Source organism: Myotis yumanensis, unplaced genomic scaffold, assembly GCF_028538775.1.
Source record: "Myotis yumanensis isolate MYYU_CA2020_CCGP unplaced genomic scaffold, mMyoYum1.0.hap1 SCAF_4, whole genome shotgun sequence".
NCBI classification, from domain to species: domain Eukaryota; kingdom Metazoa; phylum Chordata; class Mammalia; order Chiroptera; family Vespertilionidae; genus Myotis; species Myotis yumanensis.
In genome coordinates, this window is record NW_027223755.1 from 30,617,209 (window position 1) to 30,639,411 (window position 22,203).

General features: G+C 40.7%; 1 protein-coding gene across 3 annotated transcripts in view; it reads right to left on the reverse strand.

The window, feature by feature from the left end:
• Positions 1-22,203, reverse strand: part of PDE4D (phosphodiesterase 4D) — a 1,237,087-nt gene that overhangs the window by 1,128,136 nt on the left and 86,748 nt on the right. The window contains exon 2 of one of the 3 annotated variants that reach the window (XM_070412011.1): positions 14,515-14,601. The exons of the other annotated variants lie outside the window; for them this stretch is intronic. The gene's annotated coding sequence lies outside the window, so the exon portion shown is untranslated. The remainder of the gene's footprint in view (positions 1-14,514; positions 14,602-22,203) is intronic. 3 annotated transcript variants of the gene reach the window in all.

Sequence of the window (22,203 nt, forward strand, 5' to 3'; positions counted from 1 at the left end):
AGATCTTACAATTACAGATCTGACATCTAAGGAAAGTCAAATAGAGATTGCACATATTTCTCAATGTAGCAAATAGCTTTTATTTTCCTTTTCTTCTATTTTGTAGCATTCAGCAGTAGGGCAGATTTAGAGATCAGAATTAAGCCACTTTAAGCTGTGGGCATTTAATATCTGCTAGGTAGAGCTAAAAGATTTCACTTCAAGTTAAGTCCAAGGGTACAAATACCACTAGAATGACTTACTTGGGCTGGGAGAAGGCAGGATTGTTTCGAAAATGTATAAATATGGTCCCTAAATAAAGCTTCAAATGAGGAAAATGATATTTCCTTCAAAGCATTCAGTCCAACATATTTTGACGCACCATGTCTCTTTTTGTAAATAAGAAGTATCTGAATCCTATAACTTTTTAAGTGTTCTTTCTTCTTCATCTTTTGCACATTAATATTAAAGTGATTTTCAAGGGAATTTAAAAAGATATTTTTTGATGATTTTAGAGAGAGAGGAAGGGAGAGAGAGATAGAAACATCGATGAGAGAAAAAATCAATTGGCTGCACACCCCTTACTGGGGATTGAGCTAGCAACCTGGCATGTGCCCTGACTGGGAATCAAACCAGTGACCTCTCAGTACACGGAATAATGCCCAACCTACTGAGCTATACCAGCCAGGACCTAAAGGGAATTTTTAAGGGTTGCAAAAATGCACATGAGTGTATCAGTAATGTGTTGGGGTGAGGGTGGCCTGGGAAGCAGTTGTGTATATCTCTTTCTTTAAAAAATTTAATACCCACTACACACATTCAGATAACACTGTTAATAAACAGATTGCCATGCAGTTGGAATATAGGCTTGGATGGTGAACCACTCGAATAAGCCTCATAAGTATGTTATAGAGCAGCCATGGGCAAACTACGGCCCGCGGGCCGGATCCGGCCCGTTTGAAATGAATAAAACTAAAAAAAAAAAAAAAAAGACCGTACCCTTTTATGTAATGATGTTTACTTTGAATTTATATTAGTTCACACAAATACTCCATCCATGCTTTTGTTCCGGCCCTCCGGTCCAGTTTAAGAACCCACTGTGGTCCTCGAGTCAAAAAGTTTGCCCACCCCTGTTATAGAGCCATTCCTGGAGATTGTAGGGAAGGATTTCAAACAGCACCATCCGTTAGGACCACAATCCAGAAAACATTACCCAGGCCAATTACCACTTCAAAACACCATATAGTTCAATCATCTGTGTTGAAACAACTTGGCTACAATCTATTGTACATTCACATTCTGGCTCTAGCCTTGTAAACCAAGTCCTCCACTTGAGCCCCTTCAGTCTTGAGATACCAGGTACACAGAGGGTGCAATTATGTGTCTTCTCATGGGTGATCCCTGGAGTCCTCATACTGGACAAGCCTCCAGGCCCTCCTTGTCAGGCTCTTTTCTTGTAGAACCCCAGCTTTCACTTCAATCTTTTCTCACCTCCCCCTGCCTGGAGTCCTCCACACATGCCTCCCACTCAGGAACTGAGGCAGGCCAGCAACCATCCTAACCCCACCCGATGCACTAGTTACCTTCTGAGCCCTCCCTGGCAAGTGGCACAAGCAAATATGCTTACAGATGCCCAGCAAGTTACACAAATGAGTAAAAGGCTGGTTAGACCTAGACATATCAAAAACATGTGGATGGCTGAGAGCCAGCAAATGCAGGCCCCCTGTACAGGGGACACTCACTGCTCAGCCCCAGGAGGTTGTCAACATGTAGGATGGGTGTCACTGAATGATCTAATTATTCAAAGATATACATGAAATAAACTACTTTGCAAATGTTGATCTATTTTTTTCCTTAAACTGTTTGGGACAAACAAAACTTTAGACTTTTTATAATAGTCAATGTATCTTTATTCAGGTTTGAGAGTCTGTGGCTCTAAAATCACCTGAATATACTCTTCATGACTGTGACCTCAAAAAAGATTCCTACCTTGTTTCTTCTTCTTAGAACCTTGTTAGAGCTTCAGTCAGTGCAGGCATTTGTTTGAGGGCATTAGACAAGATACCCAGGCAGAATGCCAAAGAATTCCCACATACACCTGCTATCACTGCAATTGATTAAACTCTATAACAGGCAGATAAAAGGGTCTCCGCTGCCATTGCCAAACTCACACAGCTATGTGCTCGCTCAGCCATTTTGGGCAGTATTCTCTGAAAACCACTCTAGCTTCCTGGATGACCCAGAAGTGAAGGCAAGAAACTCCATTTCTAGTGGTAGAGCTCAGCCTTTGTGGCAAAGATCATGAGTTGCTTACCAAATAGCCACTCTCTCCTTCTTCCTTAGTAACAGAACCATTTTTTTTTTTTTTTTTGCTGGGCATATTGCTGCTTGGCAAATGAGGTAATTTCCAAGCCTCCCTTGCAGCTAAGTAAGGTCATGTGACTAAATTCTGGCCTATGAGATGCAGAGGGAATACTATATGAGCCTCTAGAAAGGAAAGGACTGCCTGCTGGCTAGAATGGGGAATTGCTATCTGGAATTCAGGCAGCTATCTTCGATCTTGAGTTGACCTTGAGAATGAAAGGTATGTGTTGAGAAAATGGGTAACAGAAATAGAAGCACTATATTACACACATGAAAATAGTAATATGTCAACTGTAATTGAAAAGTAAAGAAATAAATTTTTTAAAAAGGAAATTGGGTCTATGATTATCTTCCAGCATTGCTATGCCAGCCCCAGATGGCCTACTTTGAGGGTTTTCTATAACATGAGAGCAAAAGCCACAATTTTGAAAGGAATCTGTATTATTCACAGCTGACTGTAATTCTTAAGCACTATAGTCTCTCTCCTTCCCTGAGCTATCTTTGCTCCACCAAGTCCTTTTATCACTTTTAAACTCCTATTCTGTTGCGTATTAAATTCTCCCATGTGCTCAAGATGTTCCTATCATTCTTCCACTTTAATCTATACATGCCATTTTCCCTGATAATAAAAATTCCTTCCCAAGGCAAGATAGTGAGCTTCCTCTTTGCTTGTCTGTTCGGCTGGGCGAGGCTCACAGTTATATATAGTTTGCATTTCTCTCCTCGCTCTGAGACTAACTGGTATGTACAGTCCCCCAGGTATGAAAATGATGATGCTCACCCATCATCACTAAAGCATCTTGAGAAAGTTTTCCTTTTCCTTTTTTTCTTTTGTGCCATCTTTCTATCATTCTCTGTGTTCTCAAAGGCAGGCAATACCAGTAGTCAGTGAGGGTTAAACCCATAAAAGAGTAAAAGTAAATGGCTCACCTGGCAACAGGACCCGCTGCTTTGACCTCTAGTTGGCACTGTGTCTTAACCCACAGAAATAAGCCGCCTTAGACAGCTGTTAGAATATTGGTATTTTCAATCTCTAGTTTGAATGACAGGACCCTGGAGGCAAGATATTTCCTGTGGAGAGTTTGCACTGTTGCCTGCTTTTGCTTTTCTAGCTCTAACAACTCAATTTTGTTGGGCTTCAAAGTACAACTCAAGGGACATTTTATAAGTCAAGTTAATGGGCCTGAGGATATCATAGTGTAAATCATGGACTGGAGGCGGAAATCTGTTATGTGTAAACATTTTTCAATGGGTTTGGGGAAAAAAAACCACTTATAAATATGTGATTATTTCCGGTGGTACTTTCACAACTTTCCATGCAGTAATACAATGGCCAATGAGTTGACCTTAGAACATTTTGAAGAGAGTACATGGCCCATTGGGATACTGGTCGTGGCACAGTTAAGGAGAACAGAATCTATTTTAAAAAGAAATGCATGTATACAGATAATTAATTGGCTTAGAGAATCACTACAGAAGGATAAAAAAAAAACATCTAAGCTGAGCCTTCAGAAAGAATTCCCAAGCCACACCACAAAACTGGGCCTGGAAAAAGCACTGCCTCTCCTGTGATCAGCTGCCTGCCACCCTGGGACACTGCCAGTTCCCAAACCACAGTGCCTCACCACAATTAGAAACCCCCGCAGGCAGGCAGCTGAATCATGAAATCACTGTGACACAGGGGCCATCCAATTGGGAAGCTACTGACCCCGCTGCCACTCTATCTGCTTCCAAATCAGACAGTGTCTGCTATGTTCTTCACCAGCACGAGGATCCCTCACATCCTGCCTCTTAACAACCATGTAGTTAGTGAGTGAGCCTGGGACTTGCTGGGAGCAAAGAAACAAAACATCCCTATGGCCACTCACGACCTTCTCTCCAAGGAAGTCTTAGAGATGGTTTTGTAACTTTTCAGCTTTGGCAGAACCAATGGCGCACTAGTAGGAGCTTAGAATGCATCTTGAGAGACATTATATCTTAAAAGTTTGCTTTTAACATGTCATATTACTAAGTACATGCACAATATCCCTTAGGCACGCAACACGACTATACATAGCCCAGGCAGTCGATAGCATTTGGTGAGAAAGTGACCAGGCCAGAGTCTTCCATTTTCATCAACTAGAGGACATAGCATCAAAACCATTCCGTATTTTATGCCACCATTTACTGAACCATAAAAAACAGTCACTGCATGAGTTCTTATGAATAAGAATGATGGTCATGGTGAGTGCTCTCAAAAGCTATATCTATAAAAAGATATTTTCCCCCAAGAAACTTAATATCCAATAAGAGAAGGTAGTACAAACGTAGTATCTGTGAGCAAAATGACAGAAATATTAAAAATGTTCCAAACCAAACTTAAAATTTAGTTACAATTATTTTAGAGTTAAATAATCCAGAAAGAAAATAGGGCAAAATAAGTGTATTTAAACCAGCACCCTTGTTTGACTATTTAAGAAACATCATTGACCACTTTCTTCCAAAGAAGCAAACATCGAAGTACTTCAAAGTGAACAAAAGTTCATGCAGGGATCAAGGTGTAGTACAGAAAACACTAGGGCACACTATCCAATACTGTGAACTGGTTTTCAGACCAATGCTGAGATGTCTTTGAAAAGAATGATCCAGGACATTCATTGCATTCTGTTGAATACGCCTGGTAATAAATCTGTCCTTTTATAATCACTGGGGAAAACAACAGTTTGACCACTGATTAGGCTGCCCTTTGCGCAGGATCCACTCTATTACATGATCCCGTTTGCAATAAATCATGCAGGGAAGGAAGGCAGCACTGGCGGTAAAGGCCATATACTGTGATTGCTATTCACACAGCAAACTCTTATTATTAATACAAATGAAAATTATGCAAATGCCCTATGACATAGCAGGCATAACTCCTATTTTCCGAAAGCTATTTGTTTGTTATTGTTGTTTTGGTTTTTATGTTTTCCACAACCAAAAAAAAAAAAAATACAAGAACAAGGAATTACAATGCTATGACTGAACTTTGAAAATACTATAAAAAATGAAAATAAGCAATAGGGACTATTGTCAGGAGACCAAACCCAAGGAAGGCCACTGTGAGTCTCCCTACACCTTACAAATGTATCTCACTGCACATTAGGCTAATACTGTAGCATTCATGGGCAAATATTTACATCGCCAGCAAGGCTATCTGGATGCACACAGGACTAGCTGTATGATGATAATCCATTCTCCCAAGAGCCTCCTGGCAGAGGGCCATGTGCCCATGGAAGTCAAAGCGCTGTTTCCTTAACTCCTCAGAACTCAGGTTGGCTCCTAAGCTCCCTGTATCAGCCCAAGGATAGAGAATTATCCAGACCAGAAAACACCTTTTCATCTACTGCTTCCCCTTGCATTTATCCCTACCTCTCACCTGGTTCTCAATTCAGAAGAATTCGAAAATAGAGTCTGTCTTCCCATGCCCACCTTCCCCCAATTCATGTACTAAGAGAGGCCACAGGAGAGGTCCTGGGAGTTCGCCCAAGAGAGTGGAGGAGCCCGTAATTAATTTGTCAGGAGACCTCACAGCCACATGCAAGACTCATTGATCTGGAGCTGCCCTTTTATCTATCCCCGGGATCTTGAGTGTTACATTCTCATTAATATTAACAGTGTTCTCACTAACAAGACAGAGTAATTATTATGTTCTCTCTGGCTTTGCTCATTGAGCAGGTCAAATTATTACCCTCAACATTTTATTATCAAGATGAACATTCAGCACTGTACCTAATAAAGATTGTCGATGCTTTTCTTCAAGTGCCATTTTCCTTATTCCTTACGTGTTTATATAGACTTCCTTTGGCTATAGCCATTTTTATATAACTTATAAATTTTGAGTAATCCAAATACTGATATTTATCTGCATATTCATGTTTGAACAATAATTTTCCTGGACATTTATTTTACTCTGATATCCTAATATGTACCTATGATTTTAAAATATCCTCTTGAAACCATTTGCTATGGTTTCTATCATCTTCTAACCTCTACTTTCCTTATTAGAAATTTGCTAATTTTTTCTCTTTTCCCCCCACTTTAATCTCTCATCACTTACTAAAGGAATAATTGTTATTGGATAGATGAGTGAACAATGAGTGATGAATAAATGGATGTTGATGTTAATACTTCAACATTAAATTTGTTTGACTTAGCATTCATTCACTAGACTTGTTTGGTTAAAAGTGTACATGGCTTGAAAAGACAAGAAACAAGGAAATTGGCAGGTTTGTATATGATACCCATCCATGCTAGCAGTGTCTCTATAAGCTCTATTACACTGCTATCCATCTGGCACGAAGCTGTGGAACTAGACACGCACGTCCATCAGTACAGCTACCAGCGCCAATGTCAGAAATTTGCTGGTAATGTTTTTATAGGTCAGGAAAAAAATGAGTTTGATTTTTTTAAAAATACAGCAACTACAGGTAGAAATAAAGAAAAAAGGAGTTTTAGCCCCCATGGAAAACATGCAGAGAGGGCAGAGAGAAGGCACCAGAAGACAGGTGTGTTTCAGCAATACAAAAAGAAAGGTGGTAATGGAAATCAGAGGCAGGGAAGCTGCTTCATGGATTAGATGGGGGTCCCAAGAATTCACCTTCCTCCTGCCCCTGCCCCACAGAACTGCAGTTTGTATGGGTAGGCTCTGCTCATATACCTCTGCTGCGAATAATAATTTTGAACTTCATTATATTTATGAATGCAGAATCAAGCTGTGCAGTGAATTCATTTTTAAACCGCGTGGCTTATTTTTCTGAGTTGACTTTGTAAAAATAAAACTTCACTATTGCTCTTTTAACACCTACTATGAATAATCCATGGCATGCCTTCCTTTCATATTCGCTAATCTCTGTATTCAGTGTTCTATTAGGGCAATTTCAGTTCATTAAAAAATTATATCATCCTGGGACTAAAGTTTTATTCTTATTTTTTATGCTGAAGCAATTATGTTTCAAAGAGTAAAATTTTTAGGTGCCTCTCTCCTTGGAATTCTTACCAGAGTCCTGTTTCCTGACTGCTGCTCTGTCTCAGTAGAGTTGAGAACAAAAACATTTGAAAAACTCAAGCACTGGGAATTGGGAGCTTTGGATAATATTATTCATCTCATATGTGAAGTAGGGTTTATGATGTCCATAGAAATACTTTTTTACATCTCCTTGGTAATAACAACAATAGTGATAGTAACAATATAAGTATTAGTAATAATATTATTTTTCTTCAACTTGTGTTTCTGATACATCCTTAGATACTAAACCGAGGTGGTCAACCACACATATTTCACATCTTTATTTACCATTCATATGTAGTCTTCCTGACTCTGCCATTATTAATGACAACAATATGCTAGGCAATAAGAATGCATCATCTGACTTAATCTTCATAATAGCCCTATAAAATAATGTCATTACTTTCTCCATTTTAGAGGTCAAAAAACTGGGGCACCAAGCGTGGAGTCATTTCCTGGCTAGTGAGTAGTAGAGCAGGGGATCTGAACCCAGGCAGCCTGCCAACGCAGCCTGCTCATTTCACCACCCTGCTATATTGTGGCCGTCCCTTGTCTGCTTCCCAGTGACTGATCTGGTCAGAAGTGGGAGGACTCAGAGATGAGTGGCCCTATACCCACAGAGAAGATGGATTACATATGAGAGCAGAAGTTCCCACACCACTGATTCCAAGGAAACAAGACAGATAACTAAGCAAAACATAGATTCCTGGCTCTTTTTCCTCATTCTTTTGTCTTTTGCTTCTCTGGTTGTCTTTTTGATCACTGCATTTGGTTTTTGGTTCTCTTGGTCAGCCCTGGTAGCTAGCAGAGACACTGATAAATGGTTATATTTTCGCTGACTATATCACACACATTATGGTACATTAGGTTGAGCCAAGGCAATATCTTATTCTGATAGAGCACTCCCTGGGTGGTACCAAGCACTTCTGTTGGCACAGTGAATTTAGTAGACCCGTTACATCATAGCCATTCATCTCCTCCAGCCCATATCACCATGGTGGCATAGACCTGCCATTCCAGGGCCAAGCCTTCTAGATCAGCCCAGTAGTTTACCCTAGCAACATGCCAAAGCTCCTTGGCAGCTAAACATAGCATTAATTTTGCACATTATTTAATATAAGGTTTCATTCAAGGTTAGTTTGGAGATATTACAAAAAATAATTGTCTGCATATTTTTCCTGAATTTATATAAGAAGTAAATAAACAAAGTAAGTAAAAAAGAAGTAAATAAACAAACAAACAAACAAGATATGTGTGATGGTATCATATGTGATATTTAGGTAAATCTCCTCCCTGAAGAAGAGAAGAGAAAACAGAAACAGGCTTTTATTCTCTTTTTATTGGGAATCCTGAGTCTGCCTTTATTCAGTTAATCAATCAATCAAAAGATATCAGATGGGCACATCCTATGTGAGGATTACAACAGTGGAGACATAACCTCTGGCTTCCATTCTAAGTGTTAAAATGAGGACATGTGTGGTATTCATTAGGGAAGTCAGAGCTATAAATGTATGTAAGGGAAAATACTGTCCCAGACTAAGATTTTTGAGAATATAGTGTAAACAAAATATTGTTTGTTATAAAAGTAAGACATCTTAAAAAAAATGAGTTCTAAGGTAAGTCATATAAGGAAGTAGTAAATGATTTTCTCCCAAAAAGATTTGGATAAAACAAATGAAAGGAGGGAACTTCCTATTTCTATTCCAGTCTTAGAAAAGACAACAAAGAGAATTGATTGTTCCCTGAAGACTTCTTCAAATACTTGTTCAAAACCTGTTTGAAGGACAATACTTTTGGTAAAACACATCTAATAATGCATCTTCGGGCCTTTATAGAAAGCCAGCTCACATTTCCCAAATCTGTTCTTGTGCTCATTATTCGTGCACTAATATTATAGAATCATTTGGTAAACAATCACCTTTGTTTTATCAACCCATTCTTTTTCTTACCCACATACACACACACACACACACACACACACACACATCTCATGTTTCTAGCCACATATTTTCTTACCTAACAAGACATACTCACTTTTGCAAATACCTTTTATTAACTTGGGAGCAAGTGGGGGAATAGAATGTTTCTGCAGAGGCAATAGTGAATGTGGTTTGTTGCAAGGGGACAAGGTCTCTGCTATCAGTAGTTTTTATCTGTGACCTGAGAGCAGGGTGAGAACTGAATCAAAGAAGCAGGTGTGATTGCTGACACAAAAATCACGCAAAGCAGGCTTGGGCGTTTGAAGCCCTGTATCAAAAGCGTGCTCATAGCCCTTTCTTTCTCAGACAAAAAAGTGAAACACTAGCTGAAAGTCCCAAATTCAGATCTTGTGCAGAAGGAAGCCTCACCCAGTCGGCCTTATTTGACAGCATTAATCTGAGGAAACCACAAAAAGAATTTTCACACTCAACTGAAATGCAGTTGTTCTAGGAAAGAGCTAAGAGAGGATGCCCAACTTTATAAGAAGGAACTCACAATCCTCAGGCAGAAGATCTGCCTTTAACACAAACACAAAACAAACTTGTCACCAAATGCACAGCTGCTATTTATCAAGGGAAAATGTGGGGAATTGCGGGCAGCAGAAGGGAATCCCTGAGGCTAAGTGAAGACACCGCTAAGGGACCAACCTCAATGTCCAACAGACCAGAAAGTGGTTTATGCCTAATTAAGCTTACATTTAAGCACCTCCATCCATATCTAACATTGCACCTAGCTCCGCATTAGTTATCTCAGAGGGACAGTGCTGGGTCATCAAGTCTTCTCACAGAAGCTATTGCATGTGTGGCTGGTGTTTGTGCTCATGTTAGCACCAGGACTGAACCATATTTAAGTGTCACAACTCAGCAGACCACAAGTGGAGAAGGAATGGAGAGTTTCAGGAGGCAGTCCTGACTCCATGACTAATGGTCAGTGAATGTTGCTTAATTTAATTACCAGTTAAATAAAAATCATTGTAGGAAATTAACTATAAAATACAGACCAAGTTGCAATATCATCATCACTATGGCCAGTACTAGGTACCTTGAAAACATGATCTCAGGTGTTCAACAATGCCTTAAAGTGGGTAAACCTCACAAAAACCTTATCTGCCTGAACTGAAATGTATCTATTTCTGGAATTAGCTAAGTGAGTGATAATTTAGCAAAGTCATCCAAGGTGGTATTTAGCATAGTGATTGAGCACATAGTAGGTGCTCCACAAATGTTGGCCAAATTTAAGAATGGGTGCATTGACCAGTAGATCAATAATCAGTTATTCAATATATCTGTGAAAATCAATCAAACTATGTAAAATATATTAAGGGATGAAATTATGATTAAATAAATCAATGGTAATTCTGAATGAAAGAGAGAGACATTCTCTGATAATCAGCCTACCCTCTCTACCCTAATAAATCAATATGTGCTAAACACAAGGAGTAAAGTACTAAGTCAATGTCTTTAGTTCTGTTCACAATTACACTTTTCGTCCCTCTTGTGAAGCCAGGCACTATGAGTTCTATTCAGTGAGATGTGTGTTTTTTCCCAAAACTTTTATTGCTATCGTGAATGGGATTTTATATTGTGACACTATTACATATGTCCCATTCCCCCCACCCCATACCCATCTCCACCCAGACCCCACCCCGCCTCTGACCATCACCACACTGTTGCCTGTGTCCATGGGCTATGCATATATGTTCTTTGGCTAATCTCTTCACCTTCTTTCATCCAGTCTCCCCCACCCTCTCCCTCTGACCTCTGTCAGTTTGTTCCATGTATCCATGCCTCTGGTTCTATTTGGTTCATCAGTTTATTTTGTTCAGTGGGCCTGGAGATTGTTCAATGAGTTTTGAGTTGAAGTGTCTCATGCTGTTTCTGTACAAAAGCACTTAACCACTTAGGAGGAGACCACTTTACAGCTCACTTTCACCTCAAGCATGGCAATTGCCAACATTTGAGATGTTGGTGATGCCATTAACCTATGTCCCTGAGTGACAATGATGAGCAGAGCACCCAGCTGACCCACAATGAACACACAGCCTGAGCAAGAAATAAATTTCTGTTGTTTAGTCCCTGACACTGCATTGTGACTACAGCAATGCATTTAGCCCACCCCAACTAACAAAATGAATAAAACCTCAAGACTCAGAAGCTTCCACAAAATAACAGTGAGCCAGAACCATGTCACAGCCCTGATTCACTGTTTCTGATTTTGCTCACCTCTATCCCAGGCTATCTCCTAATCTCCCTTTACTATCCTTACTCTGATCTCCTTATTGATCTCATAAGAATTTAAAATTCTGCTTCCTGCAGAAGACTGTAATCAGTGCTAGGAATAGAGGAGAGCAGGCAATTTATGTCCCACTAAAATGAAATAGACATTCTTGATGAGGAGATTACACTTAGAGCTCTGCTCAAGAGATGCGAAATAGACCAAAAAATTGTCATGATTCCTCCTCTCCACCGTGTTTGACCTGCTCCTATAGTCAGACTTGTGTTGATAAAAGACTTTTAACCACAGAAAACCCATTGGCTTTTGTTTCAGATCTTGAGGAGGTGGCAGGCGGGTCTGATGAGTCATTGTTTGGGAACCTGAGAATTTGCAGTTGTACTTTCATGTTTACATTTTTCTGTAATTACTTATTTACATGTTTCTGCCACATAACAATAGGGATGATGATTGACAAGGGTTAAATCTTAATGGATTATTTTATACTTTAGTTAAAAGTTCATCAGCTTCATGGAACATCTCTGGTCCAACATATCTTAGGGTACTGATAAGAAATATTATCTTACTTCTGTTTGATGTTTAAAAGATCAATTCTGTTGTCCTTGGTCCCAGATGACCCATTTTCAAACAACTATACAGATCATCACAGAGTTTCAGGGTGGTGGGAGGAAGGCTCCTTTTAAAAAACTGGCACTAGCTATGGGCTCTGTCACTGGTTGCTTATTATCTTGAATGCATCTTTTCTCCTCCTAGTATAAAAGCATTTATCCATCATGCAGATCGGAGCAAAGCAAACTTGAAGCCCACTTGTTTATTTAATGCTCTGCAAAAATGTCATCAGCATCTCATTCTTGTCAGAATTATGAAGACAAAGCTTTGGGTGTGTATGATTCACACAATTACATCTACTGTAAGGTTATATTAAGTCTGAGTTTCAAGCATTATATATGTGTTTCTTTTTTTGTTTTAAAGCAATGCTTGTGATTCACTGCTCAAATCATGTAGCCAAATTCACCATTCTCATATATTTCCATTTTCTCACCACGCTCTAACCCTGTTGACCCCCATCCCTGCCAAATAGTAAAATTATATTCCAATCAAGAGTAAGACAGCGTGCAAGAACAACCACTGAATGGGGGAAATTGAATTCAACTTTCTTAGATTCAGTAAATACAGCAATCCTATCTAATAATAGACAAACATGGTAATTAAGTGTACCTCCGACACGCTTCCCATTGGTTAATCAGGGCGATATGCAAATTAACTGCCAACCAAGATGGCGGCCGGCAGCCAGGCAGCTGAAGCGAACAGGAGGCTTGCTTGCTCCAGTGATTGAGGAAGCCAAGGTTCCCCGCCTGCCGCTGCCGGCCTCTGAGCTGCACTCTAAGAAACAATGTTGCAATTATAGAAGCTAAACAAACCCCAGAAACCTGCTTTCAGCCAGCTGGGCCTCAGAGCTGGAGCTGCAACAGTGTTTCAATTATAGAAGCCAAACAAACCCAGATACCTGCTTTCAGCAGCCAAGGTCTCAGAGCTGGAGCCGAGCCTCAGAGCTAAAGCCGGCTCTCAGTTCCAGTGACAGCCATAGAAGGTAAATAAATCCCAGAATAAAAAAAAAAAAAAAAAGGAGAGGTTGGGAGCTTCAGTCACCTGCCAGCCTGAAAACAGCCCTCAGCCCCTCACCCAGACTGGCCAGGCACCCCAGTGGGGACCCCCACCCTGAAGGGGGTGTGACCAGCTACAAACAGCCATCATCCCCTAATCCAGGCTGGCCCGGCACCCAAGCGGGACCCCCACCCTGATCCGGGACATCCTTCAGGGCAAACCAGCAGGCCCCCACCCATGCACCAGGCCTCTATCCTATATAGTAAAAGGGTAATATGCAAACTGACCCTAACAGCAGAAAGACTGGGAATGACTGGTCACTATGACACACACTGACCACCAGGGGGCAGACGCTCAATGCAGGAGCTGCCCTCTGGTGGTCAGGGCGCTCTCACATGGGAGGAGCTCTGCTCAGCCACAAGCCAGGCTGATGGCTGCCAGTACAGCGGTGGTGGTGGGAGCCTCTCCTGCCTCCTTAGCAGCGCTAAGGATGTCCGACTGCAGTTTAGGCCTGCTCCCCGCTGGCAAGTGGACATCCCCCGAGGGCTGCCGGGCTGCCAGAGGGATGTCTGATTGCTATCTTAGGCCCAATCCCCCAGGGAGTGGGCTTAAGCCAGTAGGTGGTCATCCCCTGAGGGGTCCCAGACTGCAAAAGGGCACAGGCTGGGCTGAGGGACGCCCCCCTCCCCCCCAAGTGCACAAATTTTTGTGCACCGGGCCTCTAGTAAAGTATAATAGCGAAGGTCCTTCTCTCATGAGGCTTGCATTTTAATAGAGATACAAATAATAAGTAATATTAATTCAAATAAGTACTATGAAGAAAATGAAACAGAGTAATTGGATAGTCACCAAAGGAAACCTCTCATATTTGAGTCAAAGCCCAAATGAAAAGAAGCCAAGGATCTGAGGAAAGAATCATCTAGAATGAGGGACCAACACATTCAGCACAGAGCCTGAAGTGAGAAAGAAAACCTGAGCAGCTGGAAATGAGGTAGAAGAGGAAGGCAGAGGCCAGCTCAAGATGAGCCATGTAATTCAAAGTAAACATCTTGGATTTTATCCCCAATCCAATGAGATGCTACTGGAGAATGTGAAGTAGAAGAGTGACATTAAGTTGTAGATATGCAAATATCAGTCCAAATGCCTAACAACACTGGTCAAACTTCTCAACTTTTCATACTTTAATGCTGGTCCTGCCAGTTTTACAGGGAAAGGACAGGGTCCTCCCCAGGTCTGCGGCAGAGAATTCCTGAATTCCTGCTTCTCGTTAGGGCTCCAAGGCTCACAGTTGGCAGTACCCCAAAGACTCAAAAGGAACATGCACTCACCTCTTCAGAAAGGCCACAGACTGGTGTGTCCAGCTGAGCTTCTTCCTGAATTACTCCGCCAGCGTGATGAGTCACCCAAGCCAGGATCTATAGAAAATAACTGTCAACTGCTGCGTGGAGGATGAACAAGAGGGGAAAACGAAGCTAGGATCATGGAGTGTTTTATCATCACTGGTCCTGCATCACATGGGCCTGCACAGAATTCCCTCAGAGGGGGATGGAAAAACAACCAGCTGTATTGTAAAATACTTAATGATTTGTATTAAAACATAAAATACAAATCACTAAATATATTGTAAACTATGATTGAATTTGTAATGTTTCATTTGGATCCTAATGGTCTTTCATAAAACTTTAAAAGGTTTTCTGCCATGAAATAGTGAAATGTCTTTTATTTTCTTCAAGTAAAAAGATAAAATTTATGAACCATTGCATGTGCCAGTTCTGTGACATGCCAGCTTGATTAAAATTTCCACAAATTTGCTTTCAACTTGGCAGAATGCCACTGGTGTTCAGACATTAAAACAGGTGACATTTTGTCAAGAAGTTTCCTATTTCTTCCTAGATGTAGAGTCACGTGGCTTGCTTCAAAATCTCTACTCTCAAAACCAACATACACAGAATGGCTGTATTTCCAAAAAGCAAAAGTGTTTCCTTGCCATCCCTAGATTTTCACTGCCACCCCTAAACTCCTTTGTAAGCCTGTGGAGGACCCCATTGAAACCTCTTGCTAGATTTGCTTCAGATAATGAGGAAGTACTTGGGATAACAGTTATTTTTAAAATACCCATCAACAAAGTTTATTCTGTATAATCCAAGTACTACACCCAGCCTATCCTCCAAAAGGTAGGGGGATAAATGGATGATACCTACACTATAAGACTCACTAAGAGTAGAGAAGCTTCCCACACAATTTTACAATAACACAGGACACCCTTCTCCTGGCATACATATATCCCATAGAGGCAGATGTCACAAACTGGCACCCCCAAACCTCATACAACCAACACATTTTCCCCACTATGGCATGCAACAACATGGGGGAAAACTTCACAATGTTTGCATAGTGTTTTTTATTCTTTTTTCTTAATTTATCTTTATTGTTGAAAGTATTACAGATGTTCCCCTTTTTATCCCCAGTGAACCCCTCCACCCTGCTCCTGCCCTTCCCCATTTTATTGTTTGTCCATGGGCTACGTATATATATGCATATAATAACTTCTTTGGTTAATCTCTTTCTGCCACCCAACCCCTTCCCTCTGCGATTCATCAGTCTGTTGCTTGCTTCAATGTCTCTGGATGTATTTTGTTCATTAGATTCTACATATACTAGTAAGTGAGATCGTGTGATACTTGTCTTTCTCTGACTGGCTTATTTCTCTCACTGTAATACTCTGTAGTGCTTTTTAAACATTTGAACTGGTTGTCAATATTTTAAAATCAGGATATTTTACATCATGATTTCCAGCTTCTTTTGAAAAAATACCTGAAGTCCCAGGAGGTGGATGTTTGCTTTTCTACAAGACAACAGTCCTCTGAGAATGAGTAGTGGCCACACCCTACAGGTGGGGAAATGCTCTATTTGCCAATCTCTACCACATTCTATTGTTTTGTAATCCCTCCTGGGATCATTTACTTACACCTGCCTGACCAGTGAAAGGCCTCTAATAAAGAGCAAGATCGGATGGATGGATGGATGGATGGATGGATGGATTTCACTTAAGCCCCAAATTATCAAGTGTCCCTGAAAAGTGAAATTTTATAACAAGCACTCCTTTGAACCAAATATGTGGAGGTTCCAAGGCTTTCTTAAAATTAGAACTTTGAATTCCTCAGGTTAAACAAATTGAGTAATAGACTTAAATAAGTGAGACTATCTAAGAATCTGGCCACCTCCAGACCTCTAGCTCCTACCATTTCTGCCTGCTCTTCACCACAATAGGAGACCTTAGGGGCAATCCAGGCCACTTGCTAGCCCATATGGCACCTTTCTGGGAAATAGAAAAGAGTTGCCCTTCCTCTGGGTTGCACAGATCCACACCATATGACACAGCTTGGCAAGCAGAGTGTGATTGCCTTTCTACTCTAACCCCCTGCAGCCCAACCTACTTGTACAGTAAATAATCTGCACAAATACATGTAGCACCACAGCCCTAGAAGCAGACTTTAAACAAAACACAAATAAAATCAACACACACATGAAATTCAATCAGGAAGATATACCTGGCCAAGTCCAGAGATTAAAGGAACGTGAAGACTTTGGGTGTTTTTTTATTGATGGACTGGGTTTTTAATCCCTCAGATGAGACAGATTCTGGAAGCTTTGAAAAAGGAAATAAGTGAGTGCCAAACCAGACCAAGAGAGGTGAAAATTAACTCCAAGCCCAAACCACACTACCTAATCTCAGAGCTCATTCTGTCCTGATGAACATGTCTCCCATATGGGTAGATTCACAGCCATTTAGAAAACCAACTCCTTAGCTGTTGGGGATAAAAGTAATTTACAAAAATCTTTGCATCAGTAAGAATTCTACACCAAATGGGAACTTTGAAAATACAATTTCTTTTCTTTTTTTTTTTCATCCTAAATAACCCAGTCCAGGTCATCTTTCCTACTTCTTAATGGAATATACATTTCAGCAAGTTCCTGTCCTACCTCACTGTTCAATTTCATGTTTCTTCTTCCTCTAGGACCTGGTTACCCTGGACTTTCAGTGGGAGTTCTGATGCTGGGGGTCAGCATGTTAGTCATTACAATGTTCTGTACTATTTGAATCTGCAGCACAAGCACTTAACACTGAATTGATTTTCTTTCCTAGCCCTTTGGAAGTACACGTGTCAAGGGCCCCTTTGACTCTCTGGAGGAATCACCAGGGCTAAGCCTCCAGTCCCAAAGTGACCTTGTGCTTCCACTTGGACTCAAAGAGCTGCCCTGCCCTCCCTTAGAAGGCCCACTCCAACGAAAGCATTTTGAATTATGCATGTCATCCCTGAGAGTTCTTTTTCAGATTTTATAGATGATGAGAATGAAAGAAGCATATGGAGAAAGAAATTCATTTTGCTTCTTTGAAATATCTTTGATCCTCTACCATTCCCCAGATTTATTCCAGGATAAAATATTTCAAAGAATGGTATCCATCATGCTTGTGCAATATTCCCTTTTATAAAATAACAACAATAATACTGAAGTTTTCTTTATCTAAAATATAAAGTGTATCCTTCTCCTGCAGACTGAGAGCTGATGTTTTGCCATTTGCAGGTGACGAAGATGTGGCCTTACATTCCTCAGTGACAATGTGGGAAAGGCATGGTGGTTGCCCAGGGTTCTCACTGTAGCCCCTAGGACACGGCAGGTTAAATGGTTAAATAGGAACATTCTGGCAGCTGCAGTCTCAGGATGTACTTTATTGAGTTTCACAGGGAATATCACAACCTGTGTTGGGTGTGGCAGTATATGGAAGGGGATTCCTTCCCTCTCTCTCTTTCTCCCTCTCTGTACTTTGATTGCTTGGTCCCACTTTTCCCTCTACTATTTCCCTCTCTGTCTTTCTTCCTCTCTCCTCCCTCTTTCCATGCCTAATTGTTCATAATTCTTCCTCCCCACTTCTTTTCCACTCGCCCTTTGATTCTGAACTATCATCCTGAAATCACAGATGTTCTTCCTCCTTGCTTAAAGCCACAGGCACAGGCCCATATGCTTTGTTTGTCTCCAAGGAGCTAAGTTCACTATGGAAGGGAAATGGCGGGAAGCCCACTGGGCCCAGACCCATAATGGAGATGTGTCCGTATTAAAGAAGAGATTCTGATCTTCATCTGACTTCTATGTCTTTATTTCTCCATTAGTCCAGAACCCACAGGAGAATGGGGTGTTATTAAGCCTTAGATTCCCAACAACTCCCATGGCTGAGAACAGAGTGCACAGACAGAAGAGTGAGTCTGCTGACCTGGGAGCCAAGAAAGGGGGAATGCAGGACTCACATGGGGGCCCGGTGATCAATGAGAAATACCAAACATACTACATGCTATAGGGACTTCTTACCCCTGTCATTAAAAGAAAAATCCTGTGTTTGATAAGACTGAGACTTGTCTGTTCATAGTCATAACACTCTGACAGATGTAAGTCAGGAAACTCAGAAAGAAAAATCAGGTCCAGTCAGGCCAGACACAAATAGAGGTGATTCTATTAGTGATATTTTGTTATGAGTTTTCACCAGAATGTCAATAGGGAGAATTGAAAAGTGATAGCCAAAACTAGTCATGTAGCATCATTTATGTTGTTTGTCATTAGTCCTTATAGTTCTCATCTCGAGAGAGAGAAATGAGCCTCAGTTCAGAGTGGGTGGGCCAGGTAAGCAGCATCCCTAATAGAACAGAGTATTTACAAGACATTCCTGCCAGGAGAGCTCTGGGTAGAGCAATCATACATACTATTTTGCCCAAGACAGTGCTGGTTCACACCTCCTGTTGCCCGGCACAGTTATTAGCTTTCCTTTTTATTCTCAAAATGTCTCAATTTGCATGTGCTATATAATGGATTGTTTAAAATCCATTAGAGGTACCATTACAATATGTCAGACTACCTTGAACAGAATCTCTGGAACTGAGGAAAATTCTAAACAAAACTTATTTAGAAACTGTCTTCATGAAACTTTTGAGATAAGCAATATATAAGAAAAGACAGAATACAAATCAACCAACAAGAGAGAAGGAAGCAATAAGAGGAAAGAAAATGCAACCCTGACCTTAATTGTCCACTATCTTCATTAACAATGACTGCTAAGATCTGGTCAGCCATGATATTTGGAAAGCAATCTTGGAAATTAGTATAATTATTTAAGAACAGTTTTCCTAATTTTTGATTCATGAGACAAATGGCCTTTCTATTTTAACCAAGATACCTAGCAAATACAGAGACATTACTAAGACAAAGATTGCAAATCCAGTTTTCTGAGAAAAGGAGCAGGGGGTGCTTTCAGTGAATACATAAGGAAGAAGGAATTGCTTCCTTCCTTTTAAAGTCACACAGGGAACGTAACTGTTTACATTATCATCTACCTGCTGCATTCCTCTTGCTAAGAGACCACAGACCAGGAAAAGCCAGGTTCAAGCTCACAGATGTAGCAGAAGCTTTGTTTACATGGTACATAAGTTACTCAATATGATACTGCAGCTTTCCATTTCCTTGTACAGAGTTCTAGTACCTAGTTAACAGGCAAACATTAAACAAGGTCAAGCGCTATGAGGGTCTCCTTTGTGCATACCTTAAACAGCCAACTCCGTCCCATGTTGTACACTGAGAAGGGCCTTGCTGACGTACAGAGCAGGATTGGATAAAGCCACATGCTGACGCAATATCGTATCTTCAATCCCACAACAGCTACACAGCCAAACTTTGTCATAATAAGCTGCCACTCTGCATCCAATACCCCAACAGAGGTGATTCTCCCCCTCTCATTACAACCCTAATTCCCCCCAGTCTCCCACATCCACCATAACTGGGGACACGTTCAATAATTCAATCCTTTCTCTTGGTTGCACTTCTCAACAACTTCAATAATGCCTGTCATGGTACTAGACTCCCATCCAGACCTTACGTTTTTTTGTTCTTAGTACTCTATTGAAATATAATATATGCACAGAAAAGTATACAGGAAGGGGCAGTGAATTTTCACAAAGTCAACACAACCATATAACAAAATTTGTAAAATTAGAATTTTGTGGCACCCTAGAAGCCCCCCTTGTGTCCCATCTCAGTCACCTCCTTCCTTGAATGTTAACCATGGTCCTGAATTCAATACCAAAAGTCTGTTTCTTCCTTTATAAAATGGAGTCATATGGCACATAGTGTTTTATGTCTGGCTTCTTTTCTCAACATCCTATTTTTGAGATTTATTCATATTATGTGATTGTACCTCATTTCTCATTATTGCTCTAGAGCAGTGGTTCTCAACCTTCTGGCCCTTTAAATACAGTTCCTCATGTTGTGACCCAACCATAAAATTATTTTCGTTGCTACTTCATAACTGTAAAGTTGCTACTGTTATGAATCATAATGTAAATATCTGATATGCAGGATGGTCTTAGGCGACCCCTGTGAAAGGGTTGTTCGACTGCCAAAGGGGTCGCTACCCACAAGTTAGGAACCGCGGCTCTAGAGTATTTTATTTTGTGCGTAGACCATAAATTAGCAAGCTGTTTGTTTGTTTTTATTTCTCACCATTACAGATAAGGCTATTATGAACATTCTTATGCATGTCTTTTGATATTCAAATGTATATATTTTTGCTGGACACATACCTAGGAATGGAAATGCTAGGCTATCAGCTATTACATATATTCAGTCTTCATAGATACTGAAAACAGTTTTCCAATATGAATCTACCAATTTACACTCTCACCAGCAGTCTGTAAGCATTTCAGCTGTCCCATGTTCTCATTGGTATCATCCGTCTTTTTCATTTCAGCCATTCTGATGCATGTGGTATAGTATCAATGTGGTACTGTGAATTTAATCCAGATTTTCTAGAGACTGATGAAGCTGAGCCACTCAGCTTTCATAACCTTTCACCTGTCACCAAGCCAATGGGTTGTTTAATTCTTCTCTGGTTACCACTTATGAAGGATGCTGCCATGAGCAGGGTGTGTACACTACTCACTGCACTCATGGCCATCCTGCCTGTTGGCCTTTGTCACTGTCCGCCAATCATTTCCATACCATGTCTCAGTCTCCTATACAGGTCACTCTGATGACCAGCGTATTCTCTACTGAAGTAGCCAATCTGACACCCAGCTTCCTAAGCTCACCAGATAACCTTACCTCCCACTTCCACCAAGAAAGACAAGTTCCTGCAGTGTGAGCACCTGCATGCTCCCTGCAGTCCTTTTCATTCATTCTCTCCAGCCCCAGAGGAAGCATTCCTCCTTCTCTCTAAAACCCTCAGCCACTGGGAGAAAAATGTTCTTTTCCGTTTCCTTTGTCGGTTACCATCTATGTGACCAAGTGCAAGTTACCTGCCCTTCCTTAGACTCAGGTTTCTTACCTGGAAAAGGAGACTATTGCTAACCTCATAAAATTGTTGTCAGAATTAAATGATAATGGGCTTAAAATCCTTGGTTCAATGCCTGATAGGTATTTTGTGCTCCATCAATATTCATTATTTTCCTTCCATTTCTCCTCTTATCATTCCATCATTATTAATCTTCTCCTTTTAACTCAGAGATAGTAAGGTGAAAAATAAATCTTGGCTTTGGCAATCAGTCACACTGAGACTTTAACCTACTGTTTACCACTGACTAGTTCAACTATTAACTTCCCTACATCAGCTTCTGATGCCCTAAAAAGGATCTGGAGACTTTTTATACTCAGCAGTGTGCAAATGACAAGTCACGGAAAGTAACTGCACTTCTAGAATAGCCGTCTCAAAGGATGGGCCCATGGGCTATATCCACCCAACTGTACGTGTGTTCAGACAGCATAGGGTTAATTTGATTGGTTGGTTGTTGTTTTTTATTTAAACTCTCGAGAATTAAATATTACAATAATTTGTATTAAAATTCTAAAATGTGAGCGCAGGCTTCTTTTGAAAAAAACTGAAAGATCAAGAGTGTTTATTTTCCCTCGTGGCAACAATCATTGGAGCTGAGCAGGCCCTGCCCTCCCATGTATGGCCATAAACTCTCTGGTCTACC